The sequence below is a fragment of the Bos indicus x Bos taurus genome, chromosome 2 (assembly GCF_003369695.1).
Source record: "Bos indicus x Bos taurus breed Angus x Brahman F1 hybrid chromosome 2, Bos_hybrid_MaternalHap_v2.0, whole genome shotgun sequence".
In the NCBI taxonomy this organism is placed as follows: Eukaryota; Metazoa; Chordata; class Mammalia; order Artiodactyla; family Bovidae; genus Bos; species Bos indicus x Bos taurus.
The window spans coordinates 113,442,179-113,468,019 of NC_040077.1; the positions used below are offsets into that span (position 1 = coordinate 113,442,179).

At 38.1% G+C, this 25,841-nt stretch overlaps 1 protein-coding gene across 1 annotated transcript in view; it reads left to right on the forward strand.

Moving 5' to 3' along the window:
- Positions 1-25,841, forward strand: part of NYAP2 (neuronal tyrosine-phosphorylated phosphoinositide-3-kinase adaptor 2) — a 271,888-nt gene that overhangs the window by 18,202 nt on the left and 227,845 nt on the right. The gene's annotated exons all lie outside the window — the stretch shown is intronic.

Here is a 25,841-nt window from a genome sequence, read left to right on the forward strand (position 1 = left end):
AAAAGATACATGCAATTGTATATTAAGATATATACTTGGAAGCCATTTATATTTGAAGATTTCAGTATCTCTGTTAGTCAAAAAAAACAAAGGGCCAGGAAGGTTCATCCTTTAGACAATTGAGAAAAAATAACTAAAAATAAAATTAAAGAAAATATTTGCTTCCTATTTATTAAAGCATGTCTACTTAGAAAGCAAATGACTGTGATACCAAAATTTAGAATTGGTTGCTATTTGAAATGATTACCCAAAGACATAATTACATTGAGAGCTCTTATTAGAGAAATGTTAGCAGTTACATAAATCCTCTTTAGATTGTTATGGCTTCTGGAATCATACTCGTGATTTGAGGCAGAAGACTTTATGGAAATAGGGAGCATTTACTGAAGAGCATTTGAGTGAAAGAAATATCCCTTCAGTGCAATGTGAATAGTCAGTCACGGATAGGTAATCTTATTAGATCTGACTTAATTGCAGGTATGTGGAAAAATGAAATGCCCCGTTTATGCATGAAAATGGATGTTCACTTTGTCAGGTGAAGTGGGGACAGTTAAATGAACCAGAATGCAAAAACACGACCACCTCAACTTTTAGGAATACTCTACTGCTAGCCTTAGAAATGCCTGTACAGCCAGCTCTAGCTCCAGTGCTTAGAGCATAGGAAACAAAGCCCCAAAGCCTTCAGCCATATTCGTCTATCTAGAACAAAACCCAAATCTGCAGCGTGTCAGGGTCGTGCTGGAATGAATCAGCTGATCTGATCTGATGTGAATTTCTGACCTAATTTTGCTGTAGGACTCAGGGCTTAGGCAGAGAAAACAAGGTTAATGTGTTGATAAGGGGGTGAGATTAAACAGTGGACAGTATCTTAATAACCCTTTCTAATTTCAGCTTCCTCTTGTGTTTGTGATTAATTCCAATCACTTTTCTATTAATCATTTCAGAGGACCACAAGCTGCTTTATTTTTTTTTAATTGTTGTTAAAATTGTGCATCCAGATTTCTTTATTCAAAGTTTAAACAAGATATCTAGACATTGGAGTAATTCTTATCATAATACAAATTCATGTGGATATTTTAAATTCATAGGACCCTACGATTAGAAGAGAGAATTCAGTAATTTGCCTTGTCCATCCCTCACTGCTCTTTATTGAGCCAGAAGCCAAATCTACAAGGGTGATCCTAAATAAATTGATTTATTAAAAATGTTCTATATTTCCAGTGCTGGAAGGGAAAGTTAATATTAATGAGCATGTATCTAAGGACACCACTTATGCTCATTAATATTAACTTTCCCCATTTAGCCTAAGGACTAAATTTGTCCATTTTGGTTGTTGTACCGGTTCACTTTATAAGTCAGAACGGTGTCTGACTGCTGGCCTCCTGTTTTCAGTAAGGGTCGTCACAGTCCTAAGAGGATTTATACTAACATCAGTATTCATCTTTTACAATTCATATTGCATCCATATTTGTAATAGAGGTGACTGTAGGTTTTTCACTCTGTCACCTGTGGGGGCACTTAGAGGTCCCATTAAGAGGGACCTTTAATGGCTCAGGTTAAGGTAAGACTTTATTCTTATGTACCTTTTGGAGAGTATTTATCCCTCTGGTTGTTGCAACTTTAATTACATCTGGGACCTAGCGTTGACTTCACGTTTTAGGAAGCTCAGTGTCTGTTCTATATCTGAAATAAATAGACAGATGTTGGCAAGAGGAGGGGCTTTTTAGAACACAATCCCATGTGCGACTGTCAGTCAGCCTGAGAATTAAGCTCTTATGCGGAGGATACCACGGCAAAGAATGGACCTTTCAAATATCCATACCTACGGCTACCTGAATCATTGAAAAGAAACCCATTGGAAAGTATAAGGTAATCTTTTTTTTTTCAAAAGCAGTGTTAAATATTTAGAGATGGTTATAGATTAATGGGGCAATAGTTTTTAGTTTAAGGCTGTTTCTTTATACTCTTCAGGCTATCAGAGGATATTCTCAATCTTTAAGTAAACATAGCCTTTGGAAAAGGTTCAAAAATCCAGACAAGGAAAAGAAATTATTATGGAGCTAGGGTATGAGTCAGGGGACTTTCATAACTACTAAAAATGCAATATAGCTTAGAGAACATGTCTAATGTAACAAATGAAACAGCTAGAGCATAGGCTGAGCATGCTAATAAAACAGCTCCAAGGCTTCTGTCCAACTTTGACATAGCCTGAAAGAAAACATCTTCATTATAAATGTATGGGTCACCTTGAAATTAATTTTAATCATGCACTGATAGAAGGAAAATCAAGCTCCTCTCCCAAAATGAATCTCTGCTTGAAACACATGCCTCTGGAGAAAAGTTATTCTGAATAACAGTCATATTTGGAAGTACAGGACAGAATATTCATAGCCATGCTACAATATGAATATAACTAGCCTGCCAGGAAGCAGAGGAAACAATATTTTTTAAGAAAAGCACTTTCATTAAGAGGCACAAGGAAGCTGTTTTAAAGATAAAAAACACCAGCATTTAAAATCCATTATTTTAATTAGTAAATTGCATTTTAGTCTCTGATTTGGGACTAAGTATACCACTCAGCATATCCTGATGTTTGAATAAAAAATGAAGTGGCTCAGCAGTGAAGAAGAGCTTTACCAAGAAGACTTGATAATTTTCTATCAGGGTGGCATTTATATGTGCTGTGCAGTATTTTGTTTCTATATAAAGTTTTTCATTAAGCATTTACTGAATGTCTATCACAACTCAGGTATAGTTCTAGGTGCTTGGGATAAAGCAGTGAACAAAGAGTTTAAAAAAAAAAAAAAAAGCTTGTCCTCGTAGGATTTACAATCTGGTGTGTTGGGTGAGGGAGGCAGACAGTAAACAAGTGGAGAGTAAGTTCAAATTTGATGAGTGATGTGGAAAAAATGAAATAAGGACATGGAAGCCAAGGATGTGGATGAAGAGGGCAGTGGTACATAGATGGTCAGGAAAAGGCTCACTATGGATGTCACGCTATGGATGTCACTGACCACGAAGGTCACTGTCACTCAGTGGAGATGAGAGGAGGATTTGCTGCAGGGTTTGGGAAGAAAGAATGCCATAATCTGTCTCCCAAATAGAGAGGAGGATCATTCTGGCTGCTCTGTGGGGCAGGAGCATCAGTTGGGAGGCTGTAAAAACCATCCTGAGGAGGACAGATGGTGGCGTGGACCAGAGCAGCAGCACTGGACAGGGGGAAGAAGTGGTGGGATTGGAGGTGAATTTTGAGGGTAGAGTTGCTGAAGTTTGGCGACGTCGATTGGCTGTGGGGTGTAAAAGCAAGATAAAGAATGACATTCCCATTAGCTGGCATAGTGAAGACAGCAGAAAAGGGGTTTTGGTGAGAAAGGTTTGGGGCATACTGAGATTTCTCAGGCTTTTAATCGTTTGTTGGTATGTATGAGAATTTCATATTTCCTTTTTGATATTTTGTGGGTACGGGATTGAAAAATTGCATAGAAATTTGAAATACTTTTATAAAACTCAAAGTTGTACACACACATATTTAAGAAAGATTTGAAGAAAGATTTTTTTTTTTTAGTGTTTATTCAGCAAAGGGCAAGTGTGTAGATTAACCAGAACAAATAAATAATTGCCTGAAGGTTTCTGCCTTTGTGCAGATTTAGTGGAGTAAGTGATCTCGATTCTAAGAGCTACGTGAGCCACACTCTCGGACGCTTTCCAGTTAAGACAGAAAGAACCACCCTCATCCTGTAATCTTAGAAGCAAGATGAAAGGCAGGTGTAGACAGGCAGAATACTTGACATTGTTAAAAAGTAAAAATGCTCTAACAATGGGTAGCTTCGGCTATGTTTATTTACGGCCTTTTTGCGATGATGGAGACATAGATAAGTAGTTAACTGATGGACCTTTTCCATCAGTTACATGGGACCTTTTCCCTGTCCTGAGGTACTTCAATAAACCAGGGTTATCATCCTGTTGTAAGATGTAAATTCAGAGTAAAGTTGTGTGTGTGTTGGCGGACAGGAAGTAACGTTGTGTGTGTTGGGCTACAGGAGAGGATAACTAAGTAGTGGGAAAATCCTGGTGCCCGGACAGAAGGTAGAATTGGTTTCTTCTACTTTCTAACTAAGGTGAGACCCATAAAGGGGTCCTTAATCCTTAAAGTGACATTAACTCACTTGTTAATTAGAAATAATAATATGCCCTTTCTTGTATTAAGAGAAATAAAGGTACAACTCACATGGAACAACCAGTGGAGTAATCGATGTATCATAACTGTTTAGAATTGGTAGCTGCCATTATTGTTAGCATTATTATCATCACTATTATTGCTTTCACAGTCAACATTATGACCTTCATCTTCATCATATAATATAGCTACATTAATAATGACATACTGCACCAACTAAAAAAAAATTTGTATCCATTTAGGTAGAAGGCAACACAAGGAAAGGAATTGGACTGTTTGCTTTAAGTGATTGCAAATGACACGTACACCCAGCCTCAAATGTGAATTTCTTCCTTTTGTTTCATCTTCTCTATGTACACATATTTTTGCTTCTTCTCCTAAAATAGTTAAAATTATATGAGGGCTGAAAGATTTTAGTACCTAAATTGATTCAAAAGGATACACTAATTAGTAGTTTTAGTCTTAATTATTAAACTGGTTTTCAAGAGCAGAGAAATTGCCTCTTGTGTGTAGTAAGTTTTGAAATGTTTGTCATATAAGATTGTATCAAACTCAGTCCATTCACTGATGATCTGTTTCCTATAGGAATAGTAAATAAGCTAGCATAGTATGTGATAGTTGAAATGTAAATCATTAATGAATTTCCAGATCTTTACAGGGAACTACCCTGAAAGTTTTCCCTCTTGGCATATGAGCTGCTAAATTTTTACTTTTTTCATGGAAATGCATACTTTCTGTGAAGAAACTGCTTATAACACTTGGGCTAAAACTAAACAGAGAAAGGAATAATGACTCATGAAGATAAAATAACAACTTAACGTCTACAAGAGATACAAGCTAAAATATTTTTTAAAAAATACTTTATTATTTGATTTCTCTTCTGGAGAGCAACATGTTTTCAACATGGCAGTGTAAATACTGCTAAAAGATTTCAGCTTCCTATTATTTTGAGACTTACTTGGGAGACTAATCACATGAAAGCCTCTACCTGCCCTTCACACCAGGAAAGAACTCTTCTTCCTTTTAAACCCCTTGATGCAGTAATTGTAACTCTGACCTACCCAGCTCTTTTTTAAAGAGAACCAGAATTGCATGCAGACACTTGAGCCTTTGAGAATTTTCCTAGAGGGATTCTTAACCTCCTAGGATGCTTGTTTTTAGATTGTTGCACCCTGGTGGCTCAGACGGTAAAGAATCCACCAGCTATGCAAAAGACCTGGGTTCGACCCCTGGGTTGGGAAGACCCCCTGGAGGAGGGCATGGCAACCCACTCCAGTAAAGAATCCCATGGACACAGGAGCCTGATGGGCTACAGTCCATGAGGTTGCAAAGAATCAGACATGACTGAGCAAAGCACACACACACATATAATTTAAACAAACTTTAAAAATACTCTGAAGCCAGTTACAATACACAATTGAAACAGTATTTGTTTTGGAGATAAATGACAAAACAGGACTAGATATCATTTGTTGAGCAAGTTATTTTATAGATCATTTTTAAGGAAACATTGTTCTTTCAGCAGCTGGCATTTTATTTTGTTTAGGGAGAGATGGCATTTTGTGATTTACACACAAAAAAAGAAAACAGTAATGGAGAATTTTTTTGAAAAGACAATGGGGAGACATGCTTGTAGCGATGAGAGGATGAACAGACTCTTTTCTCAAGAGAACGGGGATGACTTCCTTTTTTACCCTCCTCCCCTACCATGTATGAAATTATATGGTAGGGAATGTTTGATCACAGTGAGACTAGAATCTGAAATAATTTACTTTTCTGTTATCTTTAAAGCATTTTAGAAAAAACTCACTATAATTGATAAACATTATTCCCTTCTGCCTTCTGGCCTCTGGATAATGAAGCAAAAGGTTAAGAGGTGGATAGTTTATGACTTTTCTCACGGTTTTTACAGAGTTCTTTTTGAAGGCAAAAAACCTCAGAAAATTCCAACTCTCAGCAGATCAGTACAAATAACATCTTTTTAGAAAGAAATGCCATGTACTTTGCAACTCTTGTTAGCACAGACACATTCATTTCTAGAAATCAGTTCTTTCAAATACCAAATTTCACTTCGATTATGTCTTTTTGATAGAGTTTTATTTTTATTTTTCCTTAATGTCTTTTTAGGATTTTAATTGCTTTCCTTAGTTCCGGTGTTTTATAATACACTTCAATTCCAATCTGGTGTGTAATGTGTGTATGTGTGTGTGTGGGTGTTTGTGTGCTTTGTTCAGTTTGTGCACAATTATTTTTAAAAAGCCTGGGTATTTCAAATAAAAATAGAGGAGAGAAATACATTTTCAAAACATGGTACATGGTTCAACAGATTAAATGGAATAAAGAGCGATGGGGGAGGGGGATAGAAAATGACTGCCTAGTAAAAGGCTTTTTAGCAAATCATACTGAATCTCATTAATAAAGAATACGTCCCCTAGAACCGTACAATCAATCTGCCATGTGCATTAGTGATGTCTAGCCCAATTCAGGTAGATAAATTGTTCCCTAAGTGTTGGTCGCCTGCCACTCAAATCACAATACCCGATAATACATGCCATGCTGAATTTCCCCTGACTCATGATGAATTTTTTCACAGGTTAGACTGGGCTAAACAGGTGAAAGAGAAGAACGATGTGTGTCTGTATGAACACCACCAGCAGCAGCCAAAACGACAGATAACTGGACAGCGAAATAAGAGAATAGGACACTGAACCAATCTACCAAAAATAAACTGACAGGGAGGAATCCAACCAAACACATTGCCAAAAGTGTCAGCTAAAAATACAGCCAGAAAAGTGTGCAGTCAATACAGAGCTTGCAAAGCCAGATGAGAGCATTACTGTAGTGTAAAGAGATCCATCATGGAAAAACAGGCATAAGACAAGGAAGATAAAAGGGAAGAGGAAACACAGTACCTAGAGACTTCCATGGATGTTTTTCAATGAATACTTTAATTACAGCATCTAGTCTGGTTTCTACCCATGAACAATTCTATTTACTGATGAATACCATAACTAACCTACTTCCCCATAGCTAGCTGTCAGAGCGTTCATTATTATAAACAGATACTTTTAAAACATCTTTTTAAATTTTATATGGGGATATAGTTCATTTACAGTGTTGTATTAATTTCAAGTAGCAAAGTGATTCAGTTATATAGATACATATATCTATCCTTTTTCACCTTCTTTCCCCATATAGGTTATTATAGAATATTGAATAGAGTTCCCTGTGCTATACAGTAGGACTTTGCTGATTATCTGTTTTACAAATGGTAGTGTGTCTATCAAACAGATACTTTTTAAAGACATGGTATAATATGTCTTTGTGAGACTCTGGTTTGAATTGATAACATGTAATTTTTCTGAAGAAGTCCATCGGTTTTACATACAACCTGCAAACAAAAGCATCCTCTTTCCCACCTATAGTGGAAGGGAAAGTCTTCTATCACTCCTTACAAGATTAAAAAATCTCTAAGGAGACATTGTGCATGTAAGAGAGCATTTTGAAATGAGGTGGGAACACTAAGCCTGTGCTGTCCCATGATTGCATTAAAGTGGAAGAATGAAAGATTAGGCTGGTATTGGGTTTAAGAAGAATGCTGCTTGTGGATTTGTCATTAATGCCGTGACTCTATCTGTCCAAGCCTTTCCATTTCAATGTGACTTAGAATTCTAAAAGGAAGTCAGCTTAAAGGTGTCAACACAATCCCCTGTGTAACTTGCCTTCAGCAAAGAACCTCTATCTTTAATTTAACACAGTTGGCAATCTTGGTTTGAGACAGACTGTGATTTAGTTAACATGAAAACAGGATCACCTCTGTCACCCCCGGGTTGAATGAGGAGCTCAGCCCAGGCTTGATGGCATGTATGAACTATTGTAGAAATGATAACCTGCGAACAAAATGAAATGGCCTCAATGAACATGTGAAAGAATGGATGAAGCCACCCTCTTGTGGCTTGATCTCTTCTAAAGATGTGCTTTAATAATGGGTGTGTGTTATGTTACCTCAGTCACATAGATAAAACTCATCTTAATGAACCAGCTCAGAATAATCAATCTGATGCAATAAAAATCATCTCCACGTGCCAACGAGCAGCTCTTGTTAGGTCCTGATAAAGTGAAATCTTAGTTGCTTAGTCATGTCTGATTCTTTGCAAACCCATGGACTGTAGCCAGGCTCCTCTGTCCTTGGGATTCTCCAGGTAAGAATACTGGAGTAGGTAGCCATTCCCTTCTCCAGGGGATGTTCCCAACCCAGGGACTGAATCCAGATCTCCTGCACTGAGGGTGAATTCTTTACTGAGTCACCTTGTTCTATTAGATCCTGATAATGATGCAGCATATCCTGGGAGTCAAGAATTAGCATGTAATGGAAACACTCAACTCCTGGAGTAGTCAGTTTAGTTAATAAAAATCTTATCTTTTAACTACATGGATCATGAAGGTCAGGGAAGCCTGGTGTGCTGCAGTCCATGGGGTCACAAACAGTCAGACATGACAGAGCAACTGAACAACAACAAAATCTTCACCTTAGAAAATTTTCTAAAAAAGATAATTTATTTTCTTCATTCATGATCCATGTAGTTAAAAGATAATATTTTTATTGATTTGGAGACATTTTATGCCTCACGTGGACCATGTAATTCCCAAGATACTTGATGAAATGCAATTTCATATATTTAAGATCAGACCTGAAAATCAAATTTTCATTATTTTTTTTTATATTTGTGTCTCAACTTTGGAAGAAAAAAAGCATTTCCCTTACTCCTTCTAAATTCAATCAGATAGATTTTTAAAAATGAATGAAGAAAATGTTACTTTATATTCAAAATAAAGTATATTCATAGTGGGACAGTGAATTAAAGTTTCATCAAGTTATTTTTTTCTCAGGTACAAGGATGTCAAATTCATGAAAAGCCCCACTTGCATACTTTCTATATATGATCTCCAGCCTCAGTTTCTATTATTTAGCCCTAATTATCATCTCTAAGCGGAGAAGGCAATGGCACCCCACTCCAATACTCTTGCCTGGAAAATCCCATGGACGGAGGAGCCTGGTAGGCTGCAGTCCATGCTAAAGGTCGGACACGACTGAGTGACTTGACTTTCACTTTTCACTTTCATGCATTGGAGAAGGAAATGGCAACCCACTCCAGTGTTCTTGCCTGGAGAATCCCAGGGACGGGGAAGCCTGGTGGGCTGCCGTCTATGGGGTTGAACAGAGTCGGACACGACTGAAGTGACTTAGCAGCATCATCTCTAAGCAAAGCAAATAGCCACATAAATAATACAACCCCCACATATAAACTGTATGGAGAATCCTTTATTGTCCGTGGCTTATATGTCCTCCTAAAATCGAAGCATCAAATGGAAATAAATTAGATAAAAAATAAGGAGAAAAATGAAACTCCCCAAGAGATCAGGGTAATCTTAGCCCGGTCACTAAAATGCCAGACTATGTTTCTTTCTTCTCTAGTCTCTGAGTTTATAAGTAAGTTTGCAAAATACTTGTCACGAATGGTCATTAAAAGAGTCCTTGTAGTTTTGCAAAATAAGCCAAAAATAATTTGAAGTTATTTCCATCAGACTCAAAGTTGTATGCCTAAACTGGCACTTAATCACTACGGTAAAGTTGTTTTTCTTGAAACCAAATTTTTAGCAACCTCGACATTAGACATTGATTTTTTTAAGGGATAGAGCTTTAATAAAAAGGAGACAGAAACATGTCAGGTGCCTGGCAAGTGTGTGTCTTTGGAGTGATCATGTCCTTTCCCACTGTGGAGTCAATCAGACGCAGCTCTGACACAGCTATAAGACAAGGAAGTTCGTGTATTCATGCAAAAGGTCACCTATATGGCTTTTTTCAAACTAGTTAACTTGGCATATCAGAATTTCTATTTTTATTTTCATTTTCTGTGTGGGCGTGTGTGTTTGAGTCATTGATGTTTTGATGGATTATACACAAAGCATTTCTCACCAGGAATTTATCCAACAAGTCAAGGCACTTTGGTTATTAAATTGAGGTCTCATGTTAGAGGCCATTAAGCAAATTATTCAGTGCACTCTGCTTTAGCAGGCAAGGGCACAGGTACAGTACTTTATAACTGGTTAATTTCCTGCGGCAATTAAATTCTTGACACACACTTGGAATGAGAAACAATGGAAAAGGGAAAATTAAAGATGGCTTTCTATTGTCAAGTTTCTGTTGGAAAATGGGCCTTTGAAAAGAGGTTGATCTAATACATTTAAGGATTCACATCTTTTGTCCTATGGCAGATTAGAAAGTTCCAGTGGTTTACAAGCAGAGATAAATGTTTGGGGCTTTAGATTTATTTTATTTTTAGATTTTATACAAGCAGTAAGAGTTTCATTCTAATAGATTTTAACAGCTACTGTAGCAAACTAGAAAAATACTTTTTAATAGTGAAATTGGACTAATTCAATATACATGTTATATAAATGTCTAATTTTCAGTTTGATGGTGGATTAAGAGACAAGGAAACTATTAGTGTGTGTGGAGTGTGTGAGAGAACACTAATGTTTAAATTCAAGTTTAAATTCATTATAGTGGGAAAATCCAAATGAAGAAAAATGAGGTAGCTTTTCAGACATAAATTCTTAATAATTGAAATCAAAATAAAATAATTGAAATCAATAAAATTTTAGTTTTGAGATAAAATTATGTCAAAATAAAATTAGTTTCATGTTATAGCTATCTCTTTTTTCTTTTCTTTTTTTTACTTCTTCAGTATTTTCATCTGAACCCATAGTATAGTACAGCAGGTGGTTTACAGCATCAGATTTCTTTTCAGGCTGTACTTTTGTTCCTAACTCCTTCTGGATGTGTGATCATGTGCGAAGTACTCAAACTCTCTGGGCTGCAGATTTTTCTATGAAAAAAGTGGTGATGATAATAGCATCTACAACTCATGTTGTTATAAGAAACCAATGACATCAGGCATGCAGAGGGCTTAAAACAGGACTTGTAACACTAAATGAACATTAGCTCTTATAAATGAAATGTTCCCAGCATGAAGACAGGGCCTTGGCTTCACTTTACTGTATCTTCAACATCTGGAAAAGTATATGCTTAATAAATATATTTGAATGATTTATTGAATATTAATTTGTATTAGGAGATCTTATTCATGACTTAGCAGCAGCAGCAGCAGCGTTCATAAGTTAATAGGAAGTTAGTGATATGGTGTGATTTGAGGGGAGGCTAATGCAACGTGAGTCTGAGTGAACTCTGGGAGTTGGTGATGGACAGGGAGGCCTGGCGTGCTGTGATTCATGGGGTCGCAAAGAGTTGCACACGATTGAGTGACTGAACTGAACTGAACTTGAATGTAACTCTCAGCATCTGTGAAAATCTCTTTTTCAATATAACCAGTGCTACACAACATAGCACTTGAGAGTCCCTTGGACTGCAAGGAGATCAATACATGACTTGAGAGTCCCTTCAACTGCAAGGAGATCAAACTAGTCAATTCTAAAGGAAATCAATCCTAAATATTCATTGGAAGGACAGAAGCTGAAGCTCCAATACTTTGGCCACCTGATGTGAAGAGTCAACTCATTAGAAAAGACCTTTATGCCTGGAAAGATTGAAGGCAGGAGGAGAAGGGGATGACAGAGGACAAAATGGTTGGATGGCATCACTGACTCAATGGGTCTAAGTTTGAGCAAGCTCTGGAAGATGTTGAAGGACAAGGAAGCCTGGTGTACTGCAGTCCATGGGGTTGCAAAGAGTCAGACAAGACTGAGTGACTGAACAACAACAGCAAATATAACCAAGGCTTTTCTGATGGCTCAGATGGTAACAAATCTGCCTGCAATGCAGGAGACCCAGGTTTGATCCCTGGACTGAGAAGATCCTCTGGAGAGGAAATGGCTACTCACTCCAGTGTTTTTGCTTAGAGAATCCCATGGAGAGAGGAACCTGGTTGGCTACAGTCCATGGGGTCACAGTGAGTCAGATGATGAATTGAGCAATTAATACACAGACACACATATACATCTCAAAAGTATAAGATTATTCTTTTGGCTTGCATTGATTCAGTCTTTATATTGTGAATGAAGAGACAACATATTAGTAAAATTATATCCGTTCAGTCAGTTCATTCTCTCAGTAGTGTCTGACTCTTTGCGGCCCCATGAACCGCAGCACGCCAGGCCTCCTGTCCATCACCAACTCCCAGAGTCCACCCAAACAAATATCCATCGAGTCAGTGATGCCATCCAACCATCTCATCCCCTGTCATCCCCTTCTCCTCCTGCCCTCAATCTTTTCCAGCATCAGGGTCTTTTCCAATGAGTCAGCTCTTCCCATCAGGTGACCAAAGTATTGAAGTTTCAGCTTCAACATTAGTCCGTCCAATGAACACCCAGGACTGATCTCCTTTAGGATGTACTGGTTGGATCTCCTTGCAGTTCAAGGGACTCTCAACAGTCTTCTCCAACACCACAGTTCAAAAGCATCAATTCTTCTGCGCTCAGCTTTCTTTATAGTCCAAATCTCACATCCATACATGAACACTGGAAAAACCATAGCCTTGACTAGACGGATCTTTGTTGACAAAGTAGGCTCTGCTTTTTGATATGCTGTCTAGGTTGGTCATAACTTTTCTTCCAAGGAGTAAGCGTCTTTTAATTTCATGGCTGCAGTCACCATCTGCAATGATTTTGGAGCCCCCCAAAAATAAAGTCTGACACTGTTTCCACTGTTTCCCCATCTATTTGCCATAAAGTGATAGGACCAGATGCCATGATCTTCGTTTTCTAAATGTTAAGCTTTAAACCAACTTTTTCACTCTCCTCTTTCACTTTCATCAAGAGGCTTTTTAGTTCCTCTTCACTTTCTGCCATAAGGGCAGTGTCATCTGCATATCTGAGGTTATTGATATTTCCCCCAGCAATCTTGATTCTAGGCTTATACTTCCTCCAGCCCAGCGTTTCTCATGATGCACTCTGCATATAAGTTAAATAAGAAGGGTGACAATATACAGCCTTGACATACTCCTTTTCCTATTTGGAACCAGTCTGTTGTTCCATGTCCAGTTCTAACTGTTGTTTCCTGCCCTGCATACAGGTTTCTCAAGAGGCAGGTCAGGTGGTCTGGTATTCCCATCTCTTTCAGAATTTTCTTTTCTTTTTTTTTTTTTTAATTTTATTTTATTTTTAAACTTTACATAATTGTATTAGTTTTGCCAAATATCAAAATGAATCCACAGTTTATTGTGATCCACATAGTCAAAGGCTTTGGCATAGTCAATAAAGCAGAAATAGATGTTTTTCTGGAACTCTCTTGCTTTTTCGATGATCCAGCAGATGTTGGCAATTTGATCTCTTGTTCCTCTGCCTTTTCTAAAACCAACTTGAACATCTGGAAGTTCATGGTTCACGTATTGCTGTATCCTGGCTTGGAGAATTTTGAGCATTACTTTACTAGCATGTGAGATGAGTGCAATTGTGCAGTAGTTTGAGCATTCTTTGACATTGCCTTTCTTTGGGACTGGAATGAAAACTGACCTTTTCCAGTCCTGTGGCCACTGCTGAGTTTTCCAAATTTGCTGGCATATTGAGTGCCGCATTTCACAGCATCATCTTTCAGGATTTGAAATAGCTCAACTGGAATTCCATCACCACCACTAGCTTTGTTCATAGTGATGCTTCCTAAGGCCCACTTGACTTCACATTCCAGGATGTCTGGCTCTAGGCGAGTGATCACACCATCGTGATTATCTGGGTTGTGAAGATCTTTTTTGTACAGTTCTTCTGTGTATTCTTGCCATCTTTTCTTAATATCTTCTGCTTCTGTTAGGTCCCTACCATTTCTGTCCTTTATTGAGCCCATCAGCATTAGTCAATTTCACTTTACTGTGAAGGATTTGTCACACCCATTCCTAATAACAAATAGGTTATAAATCAGTATTCTTTTAAGGGAACATATAAAAGACAAAGAGATTATGAATTAAAGGCAATGGCAATGGGCTGGTAAGAGACCAGTTTTGCATTTTTTATGTCAGATGTAGATCACTATGTAATGTCAACCAGCAGAAAAGTGGGTTTCCAGAAGTCATGCAGCATATAATTGCTGAATTTAGAAAGAGAAGCCAAACTAGTTTCCTGCTATAACTGATCTAAATTATTTCTCTTAGTTTAAATTTTGGTGGATAATAGAAAACAGAAGACAGTTGGGCAATAAAATATGGAATCTTTAGACAAGAGCAATGGAAAGTTAAAAAACCTACTAAGGTCTCTGAACAAATAAAATGCTTCTCATCCTACAATTTTCCCCACAAAACTCCAAATAGATGGATGAATATTAAGGTGGCTAAATTTTCAGTGTTACCAATATAATCCCCATTCAGTATTTAAAACCTGGGCAAATGTCACCAAAATGGGTCATTATTTATACAATATTAAGTGAAAAGTCAAATAACGGTATTCTATATTGTGTAATTTTAGTCAAATTTATTTATCCTCAAATTGTCTGTTTCCTCCTTGATGAAAATCAGTCATAATGTCCTCTTTGCCAGACAGTAGTGAGTGTTAAATGGAGTATAAATACTGCTAGCGGGACCACTACTCTCCACCCATAAAGGATGTGTCCCCCACAAGGTCAGCCTCTTGTACTTCGAGCCATTCATGATCCTGTGTCTTAGGTTCCTATGATTCCTTCGAGACAGCTCAAGCAGTATCTCTGACAACTTCTCTGATTTTCACAGACCCTATTGTTTATTCTCTCTTATTTTCTTTTATTGTACTCTCTATGATTCTAACATTTAATGCACCTTCTGGAATGATTTCTGTATATCAAATTAAAAACAGCCAAATAATGGCCAGATCCTGGCACAGAGTCCCATTCAAACAAATGAGAATTTAGCCACTTGGAATATCTGTAAAGTGGTATAGATCTTTGCTGGAATCTCCCAAAGAATAGCCTAAGGGCCATTGCATTCAGAAAACCTGACATAATGGCTCTCCTTTCTATTACCAGACAACCCAGGCTCTCTTCTCTCCACTCCCCTGCTGTCTGGATAAGCTCTTTATTGTGTAGATCAAGATAAGTGAATACTGGGGTTTTATGGGGAGGAAGAGAGGCTCATTTTTGGCCTTCATTCTTTGTATAGTACCCGAACTTTGCACAAGAGAGCAGGTCCCTAGACTAGATGTGCAACACAGCAGTCTTCCTCCTTGGGAAATGAAGAAGAGATGTTTATAATTACTTATAATGCAAAATTTTCATTTTTATCCTAGTCATATAGTTGACTCTTCCCCTCCACTGCTAGTTTGAGTTCCTGCTTAATATAGGTATAAGGTAGAGTTTGGAAAAAAAAATGACAGATTGGCATTCCAAATATCATTTTGCTGCTCTGCCTTTTAAAAACCTCCACTTTATCTGTTTTTCCCTGCTCAGGTATCCCAGTTATCCTTTGGTTCATGGGTCTCCAACTCCTGGGCTACAGACCAGGTCTGTGTTCTGTTAGGAACTGGGAGGCGAGTGGTAGGTGAGCAAGCAAAACTTCATCTGCATTTACAACCACTCCCATCACTTACATCACCTCCTGAGCTCCACCTCCTGTCGGATCAGTGGCAGCATTAGATTCTCAAAGAAGCATGAACCCTACTGTGAACTGTGCACGTGAGAGATCTAGGTTGTGCGCTCCTTATGGGAATCATCCCCAAACCATCCCCCGTCCCCATCCATGGAAAAAACTGTCTTCCACAAAACCAGTCCCTGATGCCAAAAATGTTGGGGACTGCTGCTTTAGTCCATGGGTCAGCAAACATTTTCAGATCTTCCTTATTTTAGACTTTGAGGACCATAAAGTCTTTATGCTACTCAACTTTGTTCCTAAAGTGTGAAAGTAACTTCAAAAAAACTTAAACCAACGACTATGACAATATTCCAATAAAACTTTATTTAGAAAAACAGGTAGAGGGCCAAATTTGACCTGTGAGTCATAGTTTTCCAAACCCTATTAGTGTATCCATTGGTTTTGGTTGGCCTCAATGGCACCATCCAGCCCAATTCTTCTGAAAGGAATTTTTCTGGTATTCTGTCCTCCCCAAACCTGTGATTCAGAAGCATCAAGAAACTGGGCTTTAGAAAGACACTTGCTGTCAAGTTACCTAGATGGATTATTGATCCCGATGCAAAATAAAGCTTCAGGAGCTCTTTGGGGAAAGTTTTGAAATTCTAGGATAGCTGGTTTTTAAGAATGTGCACAATGTAAGGAAGATAGATGTAAATTATCATAAAGAGATCACAATAGCAACTGACATTAATTTAATGCTTATATCTTGCAAGATCCTGTACAATTTTACATGCTGTCTATTTAATCCAAATGATAATCTGAGGTAGATTCTATCATTTGCTCCATTTCACAGATAGAGAAGCTGAGTCTTGAAGAATTCAAGAAATTTGCGAAGATCACATAGTGAGGGTAGGACTGGTCTAGAGCTCAGGTATATTTGGCTTCTAAAAACAATTCTGAAAAAGAAGAGAAGAAATGAGTGAGAAATAATGCATTATTTTGGCAGTGGGATTTAGGGATGGGCAATGACTCAGCCATCAGTTGCTTCTATGTGAGCCAATCTGGCAGGTCATCTGGGCAATTTCAGGATTCCAAGTTCATGAACCAAATGCTAAGCTTGCCTTTTACAGAGTGACACTGCAGAGAGCAGAGAGGAACTTCTGAGCTCTCAGACAGAGCCTGAGGTTTCAAACCCATGATCTAGTTTTCAGAGCAGCTTTTACATCAAATTCAGGATGATGTCTTTAGATTTGTTCAGCACATCTGGAATTTTTTACAATGCATGTGATATTTTGAAAATCGGAAACAACAAGAATCATTTTCTTGTGAAATAAAAACTATTCAGGTAGCTAAGAAGTCCTCTATAACATAAGCCTCAGTATAGCAAAAGAGGAAACAATGAAACTGGTTAGTATATTTTTAAAAATTGTATGTTGATAATCCATTGGCCACTTTAAGATAAACTCTTTATACTTGAGAAAAAATAATAAATGATGCAGCACCTTTGCTTATAGAATCTAACACTTATGCTGAGTGTTTAACCAAAGCCCCTTAAAGCTTCCCCTTCCAGTGCATTCCTTATAGTATTAATTTGAATTCTGGTGCATCTATGCTAAAGCTGCGTATCAGTGGAAAAAAAAAACAAAACCTTCAGTTGCACACTATATACTTACCATGGCAACCTGATATCACATGGTGCACATGCTGGTCTGGAGGCAAAGAGCTTCACGGGCAGACACACACCAGACTCTCAGCCACGTGACTTTGCCTACAGTCAGCAGCCTTTGCCAAGGAAATGTGTCAGCGTAAACTGATAAACTCCGGGTTATTCTGACTCCTGCAATTCTCTGCTTTCTTTAGATCTGCTCACTCATCTTCTCTCTCTTCTCTCTTTCTTTCCCTCCCTCCCTGTCTACCTCTATCCCTCTCTCAGTTACATATCTTATTGTAGATATGGAATGCAATAGTTAAAGTTTCATTTACCATCTCAGATTGTCTCAAAATAATCCTTTCCAGTGACAAATCAATGACTTTGGGAAAAAAATGTTTTGCAATGTGGTGCATGCATGCATGCTCAGACATGTGTTACTCTTTGTGGCCTTATGGACTGTAGCCCACCAGGCCCCTCTGTCCATGGGATTCTCCAGGCAAGAATACTGAAGTGGGTTGCCATTTCCTCCTTCAGGGAATCTTCCGGACCCAAGGATTGAACTTGCATCTCCCGTGTCTCCTTCATTGCAGGAGGATTCATTATTGCTGAACTACCAGGACTATTAATTTCCGTATCAGTGTCTTAGAATATGCATAACATGTAAGCTTTCCAAAGACTGACAAATATCAGAAATGTCTATAGCATAAATGGTTTAATTTGCACAAATGATTCAGATTCTCTTCTTCAGTTTTATGTGGGGTTATTATTTGTTTGGCCATTATTTTAACAGAATCAAAATTGCTTATTAAGTAAAAAGTATTTATTAATTTTATTAAAACCAAAACCAAAATAAGTCCAGGCACAAATGGGAAAACAAAGCAAACAAAACAAAATAAAAATTTCAGACCATATAATGAATATAAATTCTATCTATTGAAAAGAGTGATGAAAAATGTGGTGGCTCCATCTTTTGCAAAAGTTATTTCAAATCACAGACTAGTATTTTAACCCATTTGGATTAAAGACATCACAGTTACATGCTTTCCATATGGTACAGAGGAATCAAACCACATCCACAAGCAATATACTCTTGGCATTCTTTCAGAGTTTCAGTTTACAGATTGGTTTTATTAACAAAATTCTACACTTTAATGCCTTGCTGGGACTCTTCCTCTCTAGTTTAGTTTCGAGAATATAAGGGCAGCAGGTTTTATGAACAGGCAACTCCCAAGATCTTATATAGGGTAATTAATCTTGTGATTTGTGGTAAAGCTTTTGAACTTCAGGTGAGTCCATTTTCAACTTCCAATGCCCGTCCATCAGATTCCAATGTTATTTCACAAGTAATCACGTTTCTGTGCAAATGTTTTTAATTAATAGCCATTGAGTAATTGCCTGCCCCTAAACTAACTCTCTCTCTCTTTCCTTTTCCTCACCTTTCTGTCTCTCTCCCTCTTTCTCTCTGTCTCTTCTCCCCCCACCTCTCTGGTCTCTTTCTCTTTGTCTCTGGCTCAAATGAGCTTGTTTGCTTGCAACCGTTTTGGAAATGATCCAGAACAAAATATCATTAGCATGTTCCGGGAACTCATTTGCAAATGGATTCATGCATTAAGAGGCCCACTTATAAAAATGTGGGGCCCTGTTGCATGTACTGTTAAAGCAGCAGAAAGATTGAAGAGCAGAGTTGTAGGAAAGGTTGACTAAAGTTTCCATCAGTGAGTGTAGTCTGATGTTCACAAAAAATAGAATTAAAAGCAAGATAATAATAAATAATATTTCCAAGAAAAATACTGCAAATGTGTAGTTGTTTAATTCAGTGTTAACAAAAGCCATTTCTTTTGAAAATAATATTGATATTGTATTTTCCCCCTTTGCCAAAACCTTAGAATAGGAACAATTACTGAAAAATTATAGTCAGTTCAAAATTAAACAAGAAATGTATAGCCAAATATTTTCAAAGAACAAATGTTAGAATATTTTAAAATTTTATGTTGGATATTATAATCAATATGGTATTGGTGTGTATACACATTTTAGTTTGTCCCTGGAAAGTTGAGTAGGAATGTCCTAAAGGGTCTTCAAATGTTGTTGTTGTTTTTTTTTTTCCCAAATGAAACTGAGTAAATGGCTTTCAAAAAACGTTACAGTCAAGCAGTATGAATCTTAAAATGTCAGCTGTTTCATTAAGCTGTATTTTGCAAAGATCAGTATTTATGGAATGTAGAACTGACTGTGAATAGAATGAGTGGGAAAAACATGTATCTCTATAACGATCAAACCATGAGCCAATATATTTTAATAAAATGATGACTGTCATTTGGCTGCCTGTGCGTTTCTCCCATTCAGTAATAAGACAGGGTCTGTGTGACTGCTGAAGACAGGTGCTCTTTGTGTTCCTTTCAGAGGAGTTAGGGAGGAGAACGTGGCTAAGGCTTTCTTCTGTGTTGTATAGGATGCTACATAAAGACAATTGAGTACCCAAATGAGGACGCTGCAAAGGGTGGGATGGGGAAGATCAGCATTGCACGAGTGGCCTCAGGGACAGCTGCCACTCTGCCCTCTGCTACAGCAGCCTCCTAAGGGGAGCTTAAAAGCTGCTTAGGAATTTCTATCAGTCAACAGCCACGGTAGGACCAGTCTTTCCACACATAAATTAGGGGAAATAAACCTATTGCTTTCTTAAAATTCTAGGAGAACTTTTAGTGTTTTAGGGCAAGAAAGGGCTGTTCTTTGAGTTAGGAAGTGTGATCATGTGTTAAAACGAAATACTTTAAAAATATAATGCTTTAGGCTTCCATAATAGGAAAAGCAATTCTTTTATTTTGAAAATGTTTATGCACTCACTTGATACAGGTGGATTGTCCATTAGGTCCGTCTATTAATAGTAGACACTGGAGTGTACAGCATGAATTTGAGGTGCTGTAGGAAGCCAGCTGGCATTAACTGATAATGCATTTTTGTTGTGAACTCTTTCTTCTGAAGACTATGCACCCAGTTATTTCATAATAGATAAATGTACTGATGGTGCCATTGATGTAGACAGTACAAGGCTATATATTATAGACTAACATGTTTACTGTGCTCCTATAAATATATCAACACACACATATATACATCTATACAGATGGAAAACGAATGTCTGTATGATTAAAAAGCCCCTTGAGAACTTGAGACCCTTCAGATATGATCAGACTTGCCCATCTGTGCCAGACATCAATGCTGAATCCACCCTTTGTTGGGTGAAACACTATTGTTCTCACGAGCTATTGAACAACCAGCTGAAAGTGCTCTCTGGGACAAGTCCAAAAAGTGTCCTGGGATATGAGAAGGTTATTGTATTTCACAATACTGCTCTTCCTGCATCCTGACCCACAGTTTGTGATTCTTTACTAGATATATATATATATATATATATGTTTTGCTTTTTTAAGAGACATTTTTCCTCTGAATTTGCAGCCCTGATAGTTGTTGCTGCTACTGCTGCTGCTAAGTCGCTTCAGTCGTGTCCGACTCTGTGCGACCCCATGGACGGCAGCCCACCAGGCTCCCCCGTCCCTGGGATTCTCCAGGCAAGAACACTGGAGTGGGTTGCCATTTCCTTCCCCAAATGGCAACCCGCTCCAGTGATAATTGTTATTTACCCTCAAAGATCTTCTGTAATTAAATGAACATTGAAAGTAAACTAAGCAGAGATAATTTAAGTATCATTTTATATTATTCAGTATACACAGCAGCAAAGGATTAGGTAAGAAAAAGAAAGTGATCTATGTAAAGAGATAAAGAATTAAAGTCTCTTAAACTCAGTTGTCCTTGCCTTATAAATATAAATGAAAAGTGAAAATGTTAGTCACTCAGTCATGTCTGACTCTTTGTCACCCCATGGACCGTAGCTCTCTAGGCTCTTCTGTCTATGGAATTCTCCAGGCAAGAATATTGGAGTGGGTTGCCATTTTCTTCTCCAGAGGATCTTCCGGACCCAGGGATTGAACCTGGGTCTCCCACATTGTGGGCAGACTCTTTACTGACTGAGCCACTAGGGAAGACCCTAAATGTTTAGAGTGCTGAAACCTGGGATATAAATGAAGATGAATTAAAATGAAGGACCCTGATGGTCAAATGATATGTTACACTTTAGTTAAAATCTTCAAAGATAGCAGTCAGAGTGGAAACTAAATGAGTTTAATTTTTTAATTTAATTTGACTGCTAAATACTCAAATCTCCTTATGCCCATAGCTACAATCTGCTTATTGATTCAGTTTTCTTTTAGCAGAATAAATTGTTTATCATTCCTAATTATTAAAATGCTTATGAATTTTCAACACATTGATATTCCTTTTACTAATTAATTTCTCTGTAAATTATCCACTTTAGTAACCCAAAGGGATGAATTTGTATTATAGCAGTTGCCCTTTTTGGCTTTATTTCGCAATCGTATTTATGCTCATGCATACCAACACAAGCATATAACCTGCATTCATTCAGCTATTACATGTAAATTTATTTCAGGATCACATATCATTGTGGTAAAGAACTTGGACCCTATAAACAGACAGATCTGGATTTAATATTTGGCTCCACCACTCACACCTTTGGAGCACGACTTTACTCATATGTAAAAGGGAGATATTTGATATTACCTCCTTCATGGGATGGTTCTAAGAGTTCAATGAGGTGATGCATATAATGTGCTGGGTATTGAGTACTAGTAAATGTAAAATTATTGATCACTTCCTAGGTGCCAGGCACTGGGACTTTCAGTTGTGCTGTGGACTTCTTACTGGGCTCACTGTCTCTAGTTCTTATACCCCACATTTAGTCAAATTAACATGTGCCTGTGCAGTCACTCACCCAGTTGTGTCCGACTCTTTGCAACCCCATGGACTGTAGCCCACCAGAGTCCTCTGTTCATGGAATTTTCCAGGCAAGAACACTAGAGTGGGTTGCCATTTCCTACTCCAGGGGATCTGCCTAACCCAGGGATCGAACCTACTTCTGCATCGGCAGGCAGATTCTTTACCACTGTGCCACCTGGGAAGCATGAAATTGACATTCAGCAGCCAAATGAATTGATCAGAGGAAGTCTCTTCCCTGGGCATTTTTGTGCTTTCTTTTGCCTGCTAAACGAAGGCCAAACAATCCTTAGTCCAACATTCAACATAAATCCGTTTACTAGGGCTGCTGTAACAAAGTAAAGTAAAGCTAGATAGTTTAAAAACTAGAAAGTTATCTCACTGTTCAATATCAAGATGTTGGTGGTGGTTCTTCCTGAGGGCTCTGAAGAAGAGTCTGTTTCGTGTTGCTCTCCTGGCTCCCAGTGGCTTGCTGGCAGTTGGCATTCCGTGACTTATAGAAGCACTACTTCCATCACTGCCTTCCTCTTCACATGGTGCTTTCCCTTCACGTGTCTATGTCCAGATTTCACCTTTTTATAAGGACCCAGTCATACTGGTTTAGGTGGCCACCCTTCTGCAACAGGAACTCATCTTAACATCTTCAGTGATCGTATTTTCAAATAAGGTCATAGTATGAAGTACTGTGGGGATTCCCTGGTAGTTCATCTGGCGAAGAATCCGCCTGCAGTGTGGGAGACCTGGATTGGATTTCTGGGTTGAGAAGATTCCTTGGAGGAGGGCATGGCAATCCACTCCAGTATTCTTGCCTGGAGAATCCCAATGGACAGAGGAGCCTGGTAGGTGGCAGTCCATGGGGTGTCACAGAGTCGGACATGACTGAAGTGACTTAGCAGCAGCCGTGGGGTTTAGGGAGCAGATGCCCACAGGGGAAAGAGATGGCTTGAGTAGCCACATGATTTACCAAAATAAATCATCAGAATGGAATAGGCTATGTGAAGGAAAAGATGAAGTGAGCTGTGAAATGAAAAATAGAATTTAGCAAACTATACTGCACCTTAAAACTATAAGAACAATTGTGTTATCTTGTGTCTAGCATCTAAAATGAAGCATCTGGGACTTAGGTTCTGTGCTGGGTTGGAACATGGGCTGGAACATTGTCACTTCACATGTGCTCCTCCAAAGCCACTTGGAAAGGCTTGGTGGTAGCAGTAAATGCTTTATATTTATGGAGGAATCAGTATATGACAAAGGAATTTCCTGCCTTCCCATGTTCTAATTATCTAAAGATAAAATCTGGTATGAAGTATCAGTATTTCCATATTTGGGGTAAATTTGTGTTAGAACGAGCTAAAAGACAGCTAGGTTGTCCCTTGTCACAAATAAAACCCAACATAGCTAGCTCTAATATTTGAGGATGTTTAGTTCTCTATTCTCAGAACACATTCCTTGCAGATCATAATTTTTCATTTTCTTCCCACTTCAACTCACTAAACAGAATAAAAGTAATACTACAGGATAATTCTTTGAACTTCTCTCAGAAAAGAACAGCATTTCACCACCATTTTGAATAAACTTAAAGCAACATGTCTGCAAGTCAAAATGAGGTTTTTTTCTAGACACAGACACTGGGCTATGTGCTTCATATACATCATCAGCTTTAGTCCACCTTCCAGATGAGGCTAAGGAGGTTAAGTAAGGAACCCAATGCCAAAGAACTAGTAAGTGTCAGAAAGCGTATCAAACCTAGACCTGTCTGTTTTTAAGCATTGCTTCATGTCAGCTCTCTTTTTTTAGGTAATTTATGGGTGAGAATTTCAGTCCAGATGACCACAGATGGTTAACTATGTCTCTTTCTTCCTCTCTCTGAACTTATGTAGACCATACATATACTGAAGTAACCAGGTAAAAACATGATTGCTTTCTTGTGATTTCATGCCCACCTTTTTATTTAGATCCTGAGTATGTTCTTAAACAGCAAGTTTCCCATCATAGCTTACTTTGTGTCTCCTCTTGGATCCTTTACAATGCCAAGTGCAGGACTGAGTGACTAGAAGGTGTGTTCAAACTATGGGTGGATTTTGAATTTTCAGTTTTACTGGGGACAAATGAGTTTTATTGCATATGGATAAATTTCATCTGAAAACCTCCACATTAAATAACGCCATGAATAAATTTGAGTATATATTCAGTGCTATTACATTGATGTTAAGAACCTACCATAGAATAAAAAATTCTGGCAAGTGCATTTGCTTTATCAAAGATAGACCCAGGCTCCCCTTTTCATAGAGCACTGCCTTTACTATGGCAGTTAAGTGGCAGGCTCATACCTGAACTCTAAACTGGGAATTCCAAGACCTTATTTGGCAAGAATTATAAAAGCATTGACAAATGACTGATGGTTTTATACAGGTCTTTCAATTGATTTCATCCCTAAAGATAAAAATATCAAAATGTTTCAGTAGATAATAACTCACATTTCACATAATATCTTTCTTTGTTCTAAATGAAAGAATTAAAGCTGGTAGGTATTTCTAAAATATTATCATCATACATCCAAGGGTGAAATAAGGCAATCTAAATGATTTGTTCATTCATTTACTCATACACTCAAATCATTTGTTGAACACTGACCATTTTTTGGCATTAAGAATTTTGATAGAGGACTTCGCTGGCAGTCCAGTGGTTAAGACTCTGTTTCCAATGCAGGGAGCACAGGTTCAATACCTGGTTGGGGAACTAAGATACTGCATGCTGCAGGGCATGGCCCAGAAACAAACAAAAATAAAATAAAAGGAAACTTTCTTATTGAAAAAAAAGAAAAAGAATTATGATAGGGTATGCACATGCTTTGGAAGGACATTTGATTGTGCAACCAGGCCAGAATTAGAGTGTCAAGTAAGTCTTCCTGGGAAAAGTAATAAATGAATTAAGACTGATGTGATGAGTAGAAGTTACCTAGAGTAAGATTCACTTCACTTCAACATTTTGGGTTTCCCTTATAGCTCAGCTGGTAAAGAATCCACCTGCAATGCAGGAGACCTGGGTTCAATCCCTGGTTTGGGAAGATCCCCTGGAGAAGGGAAAGGCTACCCACTTCAGTATGCTGGCCTAGAGAATTCCATGAACTGTATAGTCCAAGGGATCACAGAGTCAGACACGATTGAGCAACTTTCACTTTCATTTCAAGTTTACCAAAAGATTTACATCTTCTAGATGGGTGAAGGTAAGTTTGCCCAGACTTCTAAGAATCCTGCTCAGCTTGGGTAAATCTTACTTCTGATGGGAGATGCCTTGTGTAAAGAAAAATAGGAGAGCCCATTTCCCATTGCATTATGTAAGAGTATGGAAATTTAGTTAACCTGAGGCCATCACTGAGGGACACATCCATTCCTTGCATACAAACAGATAACGTTCTGAGCCTGGAAGAGGAGCAAAACCTCTCACCAGGGACAGGTTCACAGCTATGTGTAGGGAATGACATGACCAGGACTTGAGTGCCATTTGCAGGCCAAACTTTAACTGAAAATATACATTTGCTTATTGAGAAATATCACATGGAAAGGATTCTTGCACATGACTGTGGGGAATTCACCAAGCATTACCATGCCCCGCAATG